We start from the raw sequence: 15609 nt of genomic DNA, 5'->3' as shown, positions 1-15609 counted from the left end.
AAACGCTATCTGTTCACAAACCAAAACAGTTATTTTTCCATCTTTTCTATTCTACATTCCTATAAGTGAATTCAATTGCTTTACTTATTTTCTGAATTGTATTGTCACCACTTGGTGATTGCTGCCCCATATATATATATATATATATATATATATATATATATATATATATATATATATATATATATATATATACTTATGTGTGATTTGAATTTAAATAAATAAATAAATATTTACCTTTACAAACTAGCCTGATTCCTGGTCCAGTGTGACCTGGTGGTATTTTGAGACTGGTGTGATATGAGTGGTATATCATTCAGAATATTGAACTTATAGAGACAAAAAAATAAGTATTTCATTTGCGCACTACATGCTAGGCGAGACCCAGATGTGTGCCTGATTGAAATCCTTAACAGATTTTGGGGGCTTGTGCCATGATTCTGAGTTTGAGATACCACCTGTGACAGTCTAACACAGCATACTAGCCTGCAGGGTACAGACATCTTGCTGGGTTGGGGTACTGTGCTACACTGTACAAGCACCTCTCAAAATAAATACTCCAAAAATCAGGCCTGTTTGTAAAAGTAAATTAACCATAAAATAAGTCATAAGGAAATTGATATTTCTAAAATGGTGACCCCAGTAGAAATTAATATTGCTAGGGAGCACCCCCTGCACAAACTGTTTGTCAGGGGTGAGGGGCCAGAACAGAATGAGCAGATCTGGCTACAAGAAATCAAAGAACAGGTCACTGTCATAGACCTAGATACATTGCAGGACAAGGGTCCATTACACCAAGCTCTTAGTGAACTGTACATGGCCCCAAAAGTAAAAGAGGAACAGACAACAATTGGCAGGATAGCAGCCTACCTATACCTCCACATAGGAGTAATACAGTAAAAGCATGCAGAAAACATAGTTCTGGCAGAGAAGCAAGTGGAAACCCTAGAGACAATCCAAACTAATCTGCACTCTGCAGAGCAAAGGCTATAGAAGAGCCAAGAATCAGAGACAGAAGCTAGGTAGTACTTGACAAAATTAAAGGAAGATCTGGCTCTCCAACAGCATAAGAATGCAGAGCAAGATACCCAAGTTCAGGCACTGCAAGAGGAGTTCAGGAAAGGGTTGACTCTTTACAACAGAGTCAAGAGAAACTGGCACAACAATGACATTTTAATAGAGCATGCACAGAGCAGGTAGTCACTTTACAAAACCACATAGAAATCTTGAAAGAGGAAAACAAGAAATGAATTCTTAAAGATTTCGAATCTCAAACAGAATGTGATGAGGAGCGCCAGAAATCCCATGCATTCAAAAAACAGAGGGACGACCTGGCTGAACAGAGGGGCACTCTAAATCAGGAGAGGGTTGTCTTGGGCCAGGAAGTTAGCCAATTCAAAACTAAGTTAGAGGAGAGAAAGCTGGCCCTCCAGGAGTTTAGTGAAGTGAAAACCAAATATGAGAAGCTACTAGAGCACACCAGGCGGGTGGAGGATGCTCTGGAAAAGAACACCCAGACCAATAATGATAAAACTCAGGAGGTGAGTCTCCTGCAGCAGAAATTGACCCAGTATTTCCAATCCAGGCAGGAAGCACACAGAGACAATGAGGCTCTCTGTGAAAAGAATGCTAGGCTCCACAAGCAGATAGCCATGCAAGAGCAAATCATTGAGACCAGTAAGGCCGTAATAGAGGATCAAAAGAGTCTGATTTTGGCATGTCACCAGGGAATAGGGGCTGAAAGAGAAGAGGTAGGGAGTGACAGAGAAACCCATGAGTATAACATCAGGAACCCTGTAATTAGGGACTCTAACCCCTTCAATACCAATGTCCACTGGCTCATATGAACCAAGGGCCATGGGGATGGTATACTTCAGCAGAATGGGCAACATTGGACTGACAGATCAGCGCCTCCCAGAAATGGATGGACAGATTCCCAAATGTAAGGGCTAGCTTCTCTGATCAGGAAGACCCCTGTGAGGGGAGAATCAGGGAATTGGATCCTCAAAAATACTGCCTACCAAAGGATCAGTCTGTCAAATTTGGTGGGGAAAACCAGGAAAGCAGGCCCACAAAGAGTATTCTAAGGAGCTCTTCCCAGCTAGGGCAGTGGGGGGGGGGGTACTCAGCCTATCCTGGGAGCAAGGGAGAGTCAGAAGACTCTTCTGAGCACCACAGGCATCAAGAAACTAGGACCCCACATTCTGCAAGCCATTCTCAAGCTCGCAAAATCAGGGAGAGCCTAGAGGATCTGATAGCCACCTCCTGTAGCAGTGCCTCTGACTCAGATGATGAGTGGACACGGATGACTAAGACCAAAAAGGCCAACAAAATTAAGAGGGCTCTACTAAAAGATCCCCTGAAACAGATCAAAGCCATTAGGAGCGTCATAACTCCCTATCACAAAAATGCCAATTATTCAGTCTGGGAGCACATTGAGTTATGCGAGCAAATGTTGGATACTTTCCATCTGAAAGATAGCCAGAGTTGCATCCAATATGTCAAGTGGACATTTTCCCCTGAATACTCCAGCTTCTTTGTGGGGCTGGAGGATCAGAAACACTCAAGATGCTCTACCTATAGGGCGGTCATCTTAAAACATTTTTCTGTACATAGGAACCCCCAAGAGGCCCGCAAGGCGGCCTACAATCTGCAGTGTGGGAAAGACCAGGCCCCACAAGAATTTGTGCAAGAACTAAAACGTGACTTTGCGCAGACCACCAGAAGGGTGCACACAGACAGTAGGGAGTTCATTAATACCTTCTTTTATGCACCCCCTAAATACATCATGACCCAGCTGGTGAGGGACTTTCACGAGAAGAGATGACTAGACTGGGTCATTGAACAGGCTACTCGTATTTATGAAGTGCAGAAACTGGTACAGAATAAAAATACAAATAAAATACCCAAACCGGCCAACACCCCTGCTGCTGTTCAGGTGACAGAGGTGAAGGTTGCCCCAAATTTAGATCTGGAGATGGGGGGGGGCTAAAAATATTCCTGTACAGAATCCACCTTCTAACCAAAGAACCAGAAGGCCCTCGGGCCAATCCCAATCAGGTAGTCAGGGCGGTAATCCCACAAATGGGACTCTGAACTCCCCTGATTATATTAGCCCCTGTTACAAGGGCAACACACCCATCCTGGGGTATGTGTGGACTCCCCAAGCCCAAGAGCGGGGGATACAACCAGGTTACTACCAACCCAGGAAACTTTCCTCCAAACGTTCCCCAGCAGGGCAGTAATCCCCCAAATGCCGGGTGGAGCTTCTTTCCCCGGTACCCGCCAATCTTCAACCCACAAAACAACCCTCCTTTCTTTCCCCACTTTCCTGAGCCTAGACAGCCCAATCCGGGAGAGGGGAGGCAAGGGTGGAGGGTTACCAGAACTATCCCAACCAAGGGTATTATGGGAGAAGGGAGTTACCCTTCCCGTGATCCACCTAGGATGGAACAGAGACCACCGTACCAGCCAGAGCAGGTGTCCCAACTGGAGCACCAGGTCTAGAACTTGTCACAGGATCTGGGTCGCATGTCGAGGCCTCATCAGAACCCTCAGATGAACATGGCGGTTCAGAACACTCCACAAATCAAGGGTCTGATACTCCAGAGCAATGATGGGGAGAGAACCCCGATAACCCACCGTTTCCAAGGGAGGAGGCACAGGGGGAAGGGTGGTGTAAAGCCTTAGAGGAAGCTTCCTTCCCCACTTGTGAAAAGCCTCTGGAATGCCAGGAACCAGAACCAGAATCTCCTGCCCCGAAAGCCTGCAACTTAAGGAATAGAGGGCTGGTAGGAGAAATAAAGGACCTAAAAAAAACATTTTGTGGAGGAGGTTAGTGTCTTCCAATTTGAAGGAAGGGGTCCTGAGAGGACTCTGGGAAAATTATCTTCTCCTTTAGGGATGGGGTAACTCCTCCCAAATAAAAATGGGTCCTGAGAGATCCTAATCAAGACTGGGTAAATGTGGGGACTGAGTTAAAACCGTCCATCATTGAACCCCAGAAGGACAAGCCAGAAAGTCATCTTGCCCAAACATATTCTGGTGACTGCCTCCAAAAAGGGGGTGGACGGCCCAGAATCAGAACCAGGGGAGCCCAAAACTCCACCAACATCCAACTGCCACATTTGTTTTACAGATCCCCATGCTCCCACATCGAATCCTGCCCAAACTAACCTTGTGTCAGAATCAAGAGTCACAAAATTAACTCACCAATTGGCCCAAAATGCACATTATCTTTGCCTCCTTGAGGAGAAGGAGGGAAGATTTTATGCCCCGGTCCAAATATAAGGGCAATGTACATTTTTGGCACTGGTGGACACTGGATCCCAACCCACCCTTCTTTCAAAGAGGGCCTTTGATCAGCTGAATTCAGGAAGGGGGGAGAGATATCAGATCCCTCTCACCCCTCTTCCTGGACAACTTCAGAACTTCGATGGGAATGAAATTCCTGTCGAGGGGACTGCAGATCTGGAAATTAAAATTGGGCGACACAAGTTGAAACACCCGGTCATAGCTGTGACTCCAGAGGGCACACCATGTTTACTGGGGAATGACATCCTGCGTAGATTGTCTCCACTAATAGATTGTATAAACAAGGTCCTCTGGACCCAGACTAACCAACCAATAAAATTCAAACATAGCGTGAACCGTGTTAGTTTAAATGGCACATGGCACATGGTTGAACAAAAACAGGATCACATTGAATTCCATTTTCAGAATAACAAAATCCTTGACGTGACAGTAATTGCAGTAGGACAACAAACTGCTGATGGGAAGTCCTCTCTATTTCTGAAAATCAACCTTCCTTCCAGTCTCAAGTGGCATTCCACACTGGAAAGAAATACTCTGAAATTCTATACCACATCAGAAAATCCCACTTCCATAGTCCAAAATGATGAGAAACCAGCTCAAAGCTTGGCTGACATTCAGAAGATTGGAGAACAGTTGTTCATCACTATTCAGTTAAATGAGGGGAAGGACTCTGTTCTCGCCCGAGTGTGCGTGAACAACCGTAAGAGCTTCATCAGCAAAGCCATGTCCCGATAACCCCAAAAGATCCAGCCATTCCCACCTTTAAATTGATAGATAAATGGGAAATGAACCTGGAAACTCCCAATGGTGTATGCTCAAAATGTCCATAGGCAACAAGAGCATAGTCCATAATTGTTGGGTTGTGCGAGATGTCCCTGCCGCATATTATTTAGGAAGTGACATCCTCTATCGCTTTGCCATTTGTTTGGACATGATAAACTTCAAAGCCTGGTCCTGATTAGCGGGTAATCCCATGGACTTTGATGATACAGAGAGAGCATTTCAGTCAGCTCAACTGCAGCCATATGCAGTTAAAGATCAGATTGGAGAGGAAGTCACCATCTCAGAACAGACCCGACTATTCCCACTTAAAGTAAAAATTAAAAGAGGAACAAAACTGCAAAATCCTCACATATATGTTCACCTCAATGCCCATATCCAACAGCAAGGGTTGGGGTTAAACCCAACACCTTAGGAATATCACTCTAGGTGCAGGCACCTTTATTGGAATGGCGGTTGATGACTGACATTTTTCCATAGATTTAGGTAATGAACTGATCAGACCCATCCCCAATGACTGTTTTGACAGTGACAGCGACAATGACACAACACCAGACAGGCTCTTCACCTGGCGTGGGGGGAATTTTCTGGTGTACTCTTCCTGCACTTATGGTAAGGAAGAGGTGACTTGTGACTTCAGGAGGGATGGGTGATCTTTCAAGACCACCAGGACTGCCTTCGCCACCTGAAGCCATCAGTCCAAGTCATTACTTTAACCAGTGAGTTCTCCACCCAGCTGGAGCAGGCCGCTGAGATAGCCAAACCAGAAGTCTTTCCGGGGTTCAGGCAGATGGTTGAAGAGAGAGTCAACCTAGCTGATGCCTGTGAGACTCTGGAGCAAAAGCAAAAATGGAAACAATTTTTCTTAGATTTTCAAGATCTCTTTGCGGTGGACTCATATGACTGTGGTCGCACTGAAATCCACACAAAAACAATTCCCACTGACCCTGGTATGACTCCAGTGTTTGTGAAGCAATACCGCTTGCCTCTCGCATCCATGGAGTCCCTCACAGAAATAATTAAAAACCTTGAGTCCCATGGGATAATTTGTCCAGTCCACAGCACCTTCAATAATCCGGTGCTGGGGATTTTGAAACCAAACGGCCAGTGGAGACTCTGTGCTGACCTAAGGGAACTGAACAAATGGGTCCACACTTCCCGATGGCCTATTCCCTACATTGACCAAGGGCTTGCCCAGATCGAGGGGTCAAAGGTATACACTGCCATTGACCTGCCCAATGGGTACTGGACCGTACCTATCAGTAGGGAGGACTAATACAAGCTGGCCTTTACCTTCGGGGGCAGCAGTACACTTGGACCCGGAATCCCTTTGAATACATCAACCCCGGCAATTAATTTAATATCTTCATGCATAAGGCAATGCCCGACTTGGGTGAAAGAGGTAACCTGGCCTATGTAGATGATGTTCTGATCAAAAGCTCAACTGTGGAGGAACACATAGTGGAGATCCGTTATGTTCTGACATAGTTGAGGGCTGCCGGAGCAAACCTATCATTCCAAAGGCACAGTGGTGTAGGACCCGTGTCAATTTCTTGGGGCATGAGATAACTCCTGAGGGTCTCTTTCCCCAGGAAAAGAAAGTAGAAGCACTCATAAAAATAAAGGACACAACAACTCTGCATGAGCTAAGGAGCCTCCTTGAACTGACTAATTACAGTAGAAAGTTCAATTAGGATTACGCAGAGATCAGAAGACCCCTGATCCATCTGTTGAAGGGGGGGGGTCAAGTGGGAGTGTGGTCCAGAACAAGCCTCTCACAATCGCCTTGCCTAGCTTACCCTGTCAAAAACAAGGAGTTCTTCTTGGAGACAGGGTTCTCAAATACATGCTTGACCGCAGTATTATACCAAAAGCATGACAAGGTCATTAAAGTCATCTCCTATTTGAGTAAGACTTTATCCTCAGTGGAGGAAAAATTCAACGATTGTGAGAAGGCACTCCTGGCAACGGTGTGGGCATTGAAGAATTACCGCCCATTCATCCAGGGGGAACACATCATAGTGGAGACTCCACACCAGCCTCTGCAATATCTACAAACTGACAGAATCCGGGCCGGAAATGTGAGTAATTCCCGAATTACTTCCTGGATTCTGTCAATGCAAGACTTTCCTGTGGAGGTCAGATATGGCCAAAATAGGAAGAGTGTCCTCGCGCAAGGTCTGGCTGACTTCCATGATTGTGACAGAGAAAACTGTCTCGAGGACGAAAGTCTTAAAATCAAGGACAACATGGAGGCGTACCTCAATTCCCCACACAAAGTCTTTGAAGAAGACAAGTGTGAGGGGAGGCCCACTGTCTATGTGGATGGGTGCTCCTACCATGTTGACAACAACGGGGAAAAGGAACTAGTGGCTGGCGTGGGGAATGCTTGGGTGAATGATGCCCCGGAATCCTCCGCTGGGTACAAAATCCGTCCCTGTAATAGTCAAGTGGCAGAGCTGATGGCTGTGCATCAAGCCATCCTCACTTCTGTCCAACACCAACTCCACGAACCGGTCATAATCACTGATTCAGATTATGTCCGAAACGGGTTTGTGGAGCACCTGGTTAATTGGAAAACCAGAGGAATGCTATGTGCCTACAACAAACCACTAAAACATGGAAAAACAATACAAAATATTGATTATCTGGTCATCTCTTGTGGGATGACTATCTACTGGAAAAAGATCAAGGGTCATTCTAAAGTAGAGGGGCCAGACAAAACTGGAAATGAACAAGCTGATCAGCTGGCCCAAACCGGAGCCATCCAAGGGGATCTACTTGAGATTCAGTCCCTCTTGGGGGAAATCCAGGTCACTGCTATAACTGGGTCCCAGACAAATGCTCACAATGAACTCTCAACTGCCCAGTGGAGTAAAGAGACCCCAGATGCTGATTTCATTATGGCTCAAAAAGGGGATCCAATAATTGGTAAGTTTTATCAAAACATTTAGGACCCTGAGAACTAGCCCCTGACGGATACCGATTGCATTGGGAAAGAGTACCTCAGAGTGTTGTTGAAATGTCCAAAAATGTTCCGAATCCAAGACGGTGTCAGGGGTGGCACTCTATTAAGAGTGGCACAGGACACCCAGAAAGGGTTTGGGTGGTTGTGCCAAATAAAGTGGACAGATAAGAACACACACAGCGGAAAGGAAAGAGAACGAAGAGTAAGCAAGAGTAGCCAGGGAAAAGATACAGAATGAATACCCTCTTGGGGTGTATGCAGATATAGGAAAAGAGTATTCCACGAACCTTGGAAATACTCTAGCCTTCTGCACAGTTTGCTATAACAGAGGCCCACGCTGATTGCTCATGACTTGGAACAGCAGCTCTGGGTGTCTGTAATGTAGAAACAGGACAAGGGAAGGGGCAGAGGTTGACTGATGGGAACCAACAGACAAGCTCTGTACAAAAGGGTCTACAAACAGTACAAGAGAAGATACTACAGACAAATCCAGTAAAGGAGGTGATAGCAAACTAGCAGAAGGAAATGAAAGGAAAGTCGTGTAACAGGATAGGATAGCAGAGGACAGTAAGGAACAAGGTTGAGAGCTCAGAGGAGCAGGAAAGCAATGAGTAAGCCCACAGGAGTAGGACTGTAAGGTAGAACGCCCAGAGGGAAAAGAGCTTAGGGCAGCAGAGTAAAGCAGACTGCACGGCAAGGATCCCGTAAGGGCCGGGCAGTAAGGAGTGAATCCTGAGGGACAGGGCCGCTGAACGTAGAAGGTAGCAGAGGACTGTAGAGAGCTGCTAGGCCGAGAACCCAGCGGAAAAGGTAGATAGTAGGCAGCGGAGCGTGATAAGCTGCAAAGTAGGAAGGCCCAGAGGACAAGGGCTGTAGGTAGCCAGAGAGAGGTAGGCTGCAGAGCAGGGAGCCCCAGAGGACAAGGGCTAAGGCAGCCGGAGTGAGGCAGGCTGCAGAGCAGGGGAGCCCAGAAGACAAGGGCTGAAGGCAGCCGGAGTGAGGCAGGCTGCAGGGCAGGGAGCCCAGAGGACAAGGGCTGAGGAAGGAAAGCAGCAGAGCATGATCAGCTGCAATGTAGAGGGTCCGCAGGGCAAGGGCGGAGGCTGTAAGGCAGCAGAGTGTGATCGGCTGCAATGTGGAGAGCCCGGCAGGGCAAGGGCGGAGGCTGGAAGGCAGCAGAGCGTGATCGGCTGCAATGTGGAGAGCCCGGCAGGGCAAGGGCGGAGGCTGGAAGGCAGCGGAGCGTGATCGGCTGCAATGTGGAGAGCCCGGCAGGGCAAGGGCGGAGACAGGAAGGCAGCAGAGCGCAATCGGCTGCAATGTGGAGAGCCCGGCAGGGCAAGGGCGAAGGCTGGAAGGCAGCAGAGCGTGATCGGCTGCAATGTGGAGAGCCCGGCAGGGCAAGGGCGGAGACTGGAAGGCAGCAGAGCGTGATCGGCTGCAATGTGGAGAGCCCGGCAGGGCAAGGGCAGAGGCTGGAGGGCAGCAAAGTGTAACAGGCTGCAAGGCAGGAAGCCCAGAGGAGCTGGACTGAGGCAGGGAGCCCAGAAGGCTATGGCTGTAGGCAGCGAAGTGTAACAGGCTGCAAGGCAGGAAGCCCAGAGGAGCTGGACTGAGGCAGGGAGCCCGGAAGGCTAGGGCTGTAGGCAGCAGGGTGTAGCAAGCAACAAGGCAGGGTCCAAGTAGGAGTGAAGGTAAACAGCATACAGGATCCGTAGGAAGACGCGAAAGGTGGAGGAAGGACTCTCAGATGCAAGAGGCTGAGCCACTGCAGGCAGCAGCCTTTATACTGCCTAGCCCAGCACAGAGGCAGGCTAATTGGTTGCACCTGGCTAAGCACACCTGCAGGCAATTGGCCACCTCCCTTTCTGTTCCTTGGCTGGTGGAAGCAGGGCAAGTCTCTAGGGCTTCTGGGGGGTGTAGTTCCATTGATAACCAATAGGAACAGCCAGGAATCGATGCTTGTAGGCAGGTGCATTATGGTATGCGTAGTTTGTTGGAAATAATAATTAAGCAGCAAAGTCTCGCAAATGGGAAATAAAGTTTCCAAAGTAAATATAGATGAATCCAAGAGTCTGTTGTAAATAAATGATAAACATATAGTCCAAATTGAAGGTAAATGGATGCGCCCATGGCGCAGGCATGACAGACGGGTTGTTGGTGAGGAGATCCATATCTGGCTGTGACCAGTGGGTGGTCGCTACCTCATTCCGAAGCCTGATGCTAAGTCACACACATGATGCAGCCACAGCCGGTTATCGGGGGTTTCATACGACAATAGAAATCTTGCGAGAGGTTGCATACTGGCCACACATGGGGCAAGACCTCGACCAATACTTGAAGGGGTGTCTTGTGTGTGCACAATTTTAGCCAAAATCACTCCCACACCGTGCTCCCCTCCAAAAGAGGGGGATGACACTGCCTTGGTCAGATTTGCAAGTCGATTTCATCGGGCTGTGATTCGCTCCTCTAGGGAGAACAAGTACATGTTAACCGTAACATGCTTGTTTACTAAGTGGGTGCAATGTCTCCCAGCCCCAAATTGCAAGGCAGAAACAGCAGCTGCCCTGATGATAAACCACATCTTCTCGCGTTTTGGACTACCCCAAAGGATTGAGTCAGACCGAGGTAGTCACTTCACCAGAGAAGTGATGACACAGATGTGGGAGATACTTGGGGTGAAAAGGAAATTACACATTGCATACCGGGGTCCTCTAGTGGTGAAGTTGAGATATTCAATAAAACTATTGTGAGCATATTCAAAAGGTTTGTGGCAGACTCTGGGCCAAGTTGGGATATTTGATTACCCCTTGTCCTAATGGCCATCAGATCTACCCCTTCTTCTGCAACAAAAATGTCTCCATTTGAGCTGATGACTGGACGAAGGATGGGGCTACCCCAGCATCTGCTCTACAGAACCCAAGAGCAGACCTTGATAAATGCATCCACCACTCATGAGTATGTTGAGAATCTGAGAAAACACCTTCAACATGCTTTTGCGTATGCTCAGCAGAATCTATAAAGATCTACAGACAGTATGAAGACACACTATGACCTTAAGACAACCAAAAAGGAATATCAAGTAGGAGACAGGGTCTACTTGTTCAATTTCCAAAGGAACCAAGCCAAAGAGTGCACATTTCTGCAAAGTTGGCGGGGTCCTTTTGAAATTGTGGACAGAATCTCACCAGTCGCCTACAGAATCCGCATCCACAAGGGAAATTTGACAGAAGGGGAAGACAAGTGGGTCCACGTAAACCAGCTGAAGAGTTGCCATCCCAGGCATACTTTGTGGCAAATAGAAGAGCCTACCGGAAAACCAGATGCGGAAAATCCAGACATCTAGAAAAATTATTAAATGTTCATTGATTACGTGCGAGGAAAGTGGAAAGACTATCATTGAATATATGCAGGGAATTTTTTCAATTTTTATTAAATACATGCATATGTCCCACTGCTGAAATCCCCCAGGGAACAGTAGTGGGGAAATGTTTCATAACCGTGCTATGTTCTGTTTTCTAGTACTGGAACTAAATCCACCTAATCACCAAGGAGGACCTCCTCAGGGACCGGTAGGAAAAAAAAAAACAAAGAGATCTGAAGTGTCGCTCCACACTTCCAACCAGAACCAGCAAGGAGAGCGTGTCGCATCAATCGCTGGCGGGAGAAGCGACTGGATTTCTTCACATGGACAAAGGAAATAAAATCCCACATGCCCGACTTCCCCATGACTGGAATTCATGCCGAAGTCAGGGGGGGATTTGTGGGATATTTTTACCCATGCCAATGTGCCCCAATGCACCCGTTTGCCAATGGGGGAAAGAAACTGCCAAAAATGGTTACGCTAACCCCTGTGCGTGCCAAATCTGCAGAACTGTGCATGGTTCATAAATCACAAAAGGTTGCACATCCCTGCCGCGCACAGTCAACATTGTTGTAAAAACAGGACTCACTGAATGTCAGTGGGTGCTGTTACCTGTCACATGAAGCATGGCCACAGAAGTGGGCTAAAATCCAAAAATGCCTTTAAAATACAGTTTTCCCAATCAATTGCAACCTTCAAAGTGCTGTTTTGGTGCTAAATTCAGTCATTTTCCAAGTGAACTATTGAAATGAAAAATGTGCTGAAACCACAGATCATCCAGTGCAGTCAGAGGAAACTGGGCCTCACTGACTGACAGCAGCTAAGAAATGTATTTTATGAAACTCCAGTCCAGCAACAAATTGTTTTCAGTTACACGGGAACTATGCAGATAAAAATGGTAACATATCAATTTCAGCTATGCAGAGAAGGCTCCAAGCATAAGTTGAATACTTCCTTCCAGATTGCAGACAATTTCCAGCACTCAAAGACAGAATAATGCTGAGTTGAATGTGTGTGTGCTGCATAAAGAAATAAGATGTGAAACTCCAGTTTAAATGTGTTTCTTTTTCTGGCAGAAAATGGAAAATTTGCCTATTTAAAGCATGTTTGTGAAGAGCTTAATTCTTTTAAATATCCAAATCTCTTATAAACTGTGCTTATTTTGTCTGTTTTAAAGGAAATACCTTAAAGTGAATTTTAAAGTAACTCAGTTTTGGAGTTAAGTAAATACTTAGATCTGACCTGACAGTGCCCAGCTTGGGAAAAATGACACTTCTGTTGACACTCCCTTGCTACAGGAAACCTTAATGGATGCTTGAGGTTCCCGCATATTGACAACAAAGAGCACGGCAGGATTTTGTCTCTGGCTGAGCCAAGAACAATGGCAGTTGCCTATTGATCTTTACAGAGGAGCTTCCTTCTCAAGGAAGAGGACACACCTCCCTGATCAAAGGAATGGGATATCTGTTGCCTGTGAAAGGGAAGTTACAAAGAAAAAAAAACTGCTCTGAACTTTTGGTGTTTAAATCCTTAATTGTGATTAAGTTTGAAACTCTTTAACTGTGCAACCTGAAGGAGTATAATTCTAAAAATTGGTAGATGTTAACCTGATTTTAGACCAATGCTTTGAAGACATTAATGAACCCTGTACCACCTAAGGGACCAAAGTTACAGGAAAACCCTAATTGTAGCAAAACTATTAATGCTGAAAGTCTCAGATTGTATATTCATGTTCCACTGATAATCGCCCAAATATGTACTGAATTAGACATTATTAGTCCAAACTGTTATGATTCAAATTGATAAAATTCCTTAGAATGACAAAGACAGCTCTCACAGAGATGGGGATTGATGTGAAAATAACCCATCAGATATGCAATGTTTGTGTCTGATTTTATTAGGGGACATAATTTTAGAAATGTACATTTGTGCAAAAGTTATGTTTTGGTCAAAATTAATGTGGGAGTTCCTAAATCCCATCATAAAGATGCCAGCTCTTTTCTGACTGCCAACCAGAACAAGGCAAGTGCCTTTGGCCACTCACAGCCCTGGGGGTGCGGTTTGAAATTCTGCCCACACCATAAACTTTGTGATGTCATTTGGTAGGATATAGGAACTTCGCCACACAACGACACCCTGCTTCCTGAACACATCCACATTTTTGCACAGCGCTTTGCTCCAGAACTCTTCATCTTGCAGCTGATTCCAGGCCTTAGCATTGCTGAACTCTTTTTAGCTAGACCCAAATTCAACCATCCCTAACTTAAGAGAATTTAATTGTGATCCAGTCTGGCTTGCTACCATTAAGGCTTGCCTGCTAGAAATTGCATCCTGCTAATCTGCCATGTCCAGTCGCCAGAAGGGCCAATCCATTCCAAATCCAGTTGAAGTGCCCTCCAAATTGACCAGAACCGCCCAGCTGACTGATCCCTCCAGAGGTGCCTTGCTGCCGGTAGACCCGACCCAATGACCTTAACCCTGATGGTCCAATCTTAAATACAGTGGACTGTAAGTATCAACAGGAATAACAGTGACCCATAGTATATTTGCATTGTCCTATCCCAATCTCAGCCCATCCCATCTTTAATTTCAGAACCCTAATATTATCAGAACCATTCTTGTGCTGATTTTTCCCATTTTGTTTCATTAAACCATAACCCATTAGTGATTTGGATTAAATAAGTAATCCACATACGAATGGAAACTAGAGTATCATACGTGAAAAGTTACAATCGGCTATGCGTAACTGGAGATTTACGGGTGGCATTCTCTTTTTCATAGTCATTAATATAGTGTAATAAAACCAATCTGTCATTTTTAAACCGAGTTTCTGTTTTTCTCTGCGCCTATTTTTCAAAAACGCCTCTTAGTAAAACTTCTATAACATCTTCAATGTTATAGATAGAAACCTAATTTCAACTCATACTGATACCTAAGACCCTTAGCTACATCCATGACCAAAAACCACATCACGGAACAGTGTATTTGACCCATTTGTATCAGAAATCGCATGGGGACATTTTGCCGCAAATGTTCATTTGTCAAAAGTTCTACACATGTCTTTTCCCCTCCAAAGGGTTTTGTCAATCCTATCCTGATCTAAAGTGTGTACTGTTGCTCATCTTGTCACTCATGTTTGTTAGAACCTGTTTAGGGTTGCTTTCATAAGAATTTTTTATCAAATTTAAGCATTTTTGCACCCTTTTGCTGTGTTTCACAAAGTCATTTTCACCTGTCATTTGAAAAGTGTCATTTTCCAAAAACGGTTTTCTCTCTTGTTTGGGGAGGGAAGATTGCATTCAAACTCTAGACATTGTCTTTCATTCCTGAATATCTGCTGATTACTGACACCTGTGTAGGATTGCTCATTTGTGCCTTAAGAACCTTGCCGGGGGAAATATTAACCTAAGCGCTATCTGTTCACAAACCAAAACTGTTCTTTTTCTGTGTTTTCTATTCTACATTCCTATAAGTGAATTCCTTTGCTTTACTTATTTTCTGAATTGTATTGTCACTGCTTGGTGATTGCTGCCGTATATATATATATATATATATATTTATGTGTGATTTGAATTTAAATAAATAAATACATCTTTATCTTTACAAACTAGCCTGATTCCTGGTCCACTGTGACCTGGGAAGTATTTTGAGACTGCTGTGATATGAGTGGTGTATCATTCAAAATATTGAACGTATAGACACAAAAAAATAAGTATTTCATTTATTTCATTTGCGCACTACATGCTAGGCGAGACCCGGGTGTGTGCCTGATTGAAATCCTTAACAAGGCAAGATTTTAATACGCTCTACAAAGTAGAAACTTGTCCACATACCTTCTGAGGGTCCAGTTGGTGCAAATGTTTAAGTTTTGGCTTTCAAGAACAACAATAATACAGTTTCATCGAATTACCTACAAAGTGCATAAGTCAGCTAGTATATCAACCTGACAATGTGTACATAATTAAAGAAACTTATAAGGAAACGAGTACCATTGCCGCTTCATTGTCAACATCCAGAATGAAAGACTACAAGTCCCAGAGTTCAAAACCCTTCTGTGCATGTCACACTAGTAGACATCATGGATATAAACTATGCTTTTAAAAATTGTTTTTATTTGCTTTGGCCATTTTTGGCCCAGTGAGGTGCTAAGACATACATCTTATTTAGGCCCATTCTAGTGAGA

The sequence above is a fragment of the Ambystoma mexicanum genome, chromosome 13, assembly GCF_040938575.1.
Source record: "Ambystoma mexicanum isolate Mex_15411 chromosome 13, UKY_AmexF1_1, whole genome shotgun sequence".
Lineage (NCBI taxonomy): Eukaryota > Metazoa > Chordata > Amphibia > Caudata > Ambystomatidae > Ambystoma > Ambystoma mexicanum.
The sequence above is the reverse complement of the archived record's forward strand: the minus strand, read 5'-3'. Positions refer to the sequence as shown.